Genomic DNA, 3,215 nt, shown 5'->3' on the forward strand with positions numbered 1-3,215 from the left:
CCCTATTCTCCTAACGGAAATCAGGGGATCGATCAACTCGTGGTGTCGATTGCTATAATCGTAACGGGAATTTACGACTCCCGTTGACGTTCCTCCTCGTGAGTTCGTCTCCCCGCGATTGGTCGAAAATACAATATCTACTAATTTGTATTTGTTGATTCTGTGTGTTAAATCGTTTCTTAATAAACTATCGTTCGTTAAACATCTGAGTATTCCTTTCGACATCCTACCTATCACGACATCCCACCCCAAACTGGTGACTACCGACGTGATTTAACGTGATATATAGTGAAAGACGCGACAGTGATAATGCTGTCGCCTTTTTTTAACCACCGATTTTGAGTGCGCCGCGATGATGGAAAATAATACTCAGGGAACTTTAGCCAGCCAGGTGGTCAGCATGTCTTCACTGCTGCCCACGAACATGGCGGCATGGTTCGCCCTTCTGGAGAGACAATTCGAGGCAGCGCGGATTACGGAGGACAACATAAAGTACGTGACGCTAGAAAAATGCCTCAACGATCAACAGCTTCAGGACGTCGAAGACCTGGTGACGGACCCCCCAGAGACCGGACGCTACGAAAAACTGAAACACGCGCTCATTCGCATATTATCCGATACGGACGCGACCCGGATAGAGAAGTTGGTGAAAAGCGAAGAGATGGGAGATAGAAAGCCATCTCAGTTTTACCAACATTTAAAAAAACTTTCCAGCCCGTCCACGCCCAATGATTTTACCCTCACGCTGCGGAGGAACTGATTACCCGCCCGCATCAGGCGTATCCTTGCCGCAGTCGACGACGCGGACCCGGGAAGGTTATTGCGGCAAGTGAATCTGATAGCTGAAGAATTCAAAGAAGATTATCAGCGCACCGCCCGAATAACAGCAGTAATGGACCCACCAACGCAAAGCGCTGGAACATACGAACCGATGGCCGCCGCAATCAACGTGTTGAGCGAGCGAATGTCACAGATGCAGGCACAGATAGACGAGTTGAGCATCACTAATCATCGTCGACCACGACCACGATCACGCTCGCGTCGCGATACCACCGACGTTCGCGCTTCCGAGATCTGCCGCGGCAAGACGCGGTCTTTATTTCTACCATGCAACGTTCGGAGAACGCGCGAGGAGCTTCCGTGGAAATAGGGAAACGAGACCAGCCATCCGTAGACGCAACAGACGACGACGGCCTAAGATCCCGCCGCATTTTCGTTACGGACAAGGGAACGAAGATCTCTCTTTCCTTGTAGACACCGGCGCCGACATCAGCGTATATCCCCGCAGTAAAATACACAGACACGTCAAGAAAAACGCGTTCGAACTGTTCGCGGCCACCGGGACGCGTATCGCAACGTATGGTACCACTGCGATTTGCCTTAACCTGTCCCTAAGACGAGCCTTCAAATGGAACTTCGTGATTGCTGACGTTCAAACGCCTATCATAGGTGTAGATTTTTTGAGCCATTATGGGTTGCTCGTGGACCCGCGAAATAAACGACTCCTCGACACGACAACCCAATTATCATCAAGGGGATATGCTGCCATGACAGAGGAAATATCCATTACAACCGTACTCGGCGAATCGGTCTACCATCGACTTTTGGCGGAGTTTCCAGATCTAACTCGTCCACCGGTCTTTGGACGAGAGAAAATCCGACACAGTGTGGTACACCATATTGAAACCACATTCGGGCCACCCGTCTATAGTAAACCCCGACGTCTCGCACCGGATCGACTCAAACAGATCAAGGCGGATTTTGCAACAATGATTGAGCAAGGAGTGATGCGGCCATCGAAGAGTCCATGGGCATCACCCCTGCACGTCGTCCCAAAGAAGGACGGAAGTCTACGACCATGCGGCGACTCTCGTGCGTTGAACGCTCGCACCATACCCGACAGGTACCCCCCACCGCATATCGAAGATTTCGCGCAACATCTGTGCGGTAAGCGAGTCTGCTCAAAAATCGACCTTTTCTGCGCTTACCATCAAATTCCGCGAAGACGTTAAGAAAACCGCGATCACGACACCTTTCGAACTTTTCGAAGCAGCCAACATGATGTTTGGGCTTCGAAACGCCGCGCAAACGTGTCAAAGATTCGTCGACGAAATTACGCGTGGTCTAGAGTTTGTGTTCGCATACATTTCTTATGCGATTTCTTAATCGCCTCCGAAACCGCAGAACAACATCGCGAACACCTACGGATTTTGTTTGAACGTTTAAACGATTATGGCGTAGTCATCAACCCAGTAAAGTGCGAATTCGGTGTGAACGAAATCACATTCTTGGGACATACTGTAAACGCCGACGGGATAAAGCCGCTAGCGGAACGCGTTGACGCCATTGTAGAAGTACTGCTCCCCGAGACCGTTAAAGCACTACGCAGGTACCTCGATATGATTAATTTCTACCGACGCTTCATACCGAGAGCCGCAAAAATTTTTCAACCCCTAAACGACCTATTAAAAGGAGGAAAAAAGGGCAACGCGCCTATCAAATGGTCAGAGCAAACCGAAGCTAGCTTCCGCGAGTCAAAACGCGCCCTCGCTAACGCCACAATGTTAGTGCACCCGATACCTGAGGCACCTTAGCCTCGCGGTAGACGCATCCGACTATGCAATAGGAGCGGTCCTCCAGCAACGCGTCAACGACTCTTGGCAACCGTTAGGTTTCCTTACCAAACCGTTGAACTCCGCGCAGCGAAAGTACAGCGCGTATGATCGCGAACTACTCGCTATGTACACTGCGGTCAAGCGATTTTGACACGCCATAGAAGGGAGAAATTTCGTAATTTTCACCGACCATAAACCCCTTACATATGCGTTCAATCAAGATCCCGATAATGTTCGCCGCGACAATTCCGACAACAATTCACCACCGACATAAGATACATTAAGGGGTTAGATAATGATGTAGCCGACGCTCTATCACGCATCGAAGCGATAAGAAGATCTGTGGACCATCGAGCTCTCGCCGTCGCGCAAGAAACCGACAACGAACTAAGCAACATTGTCAACTCCGGTACATCCGCGTTATGGTTAAAGAAAATACGTTTCCCCGATCACGACATAGAAATATATTGCGACGTATCAGGTGACTTTGTACGACCGTACATACCGAAATCCTTGCGGCGCGACGTATTTAATTCGCTCCATGAGCATACACGTGCCAGCCGCGGCGGCACATCTGATGAACGCACGTTAGGGGGGGGG

The sequence above is a fragment of the Bombus impatiens genome, unplaced genomic scaffold (assembly GCF_000188095.3).
Source record: "Bombus impatiens unplaced genomic scaffold, BIMP_2.2 scf_0015, whole genome shotgun sequence".
NCBI classification, from domain to species: domain Eukaryota; kingdom Metazoa; phylum Arthropoda; class Insecta; order Hymenoptera; family Apidae; genus Bombus; species Bombus impatiens.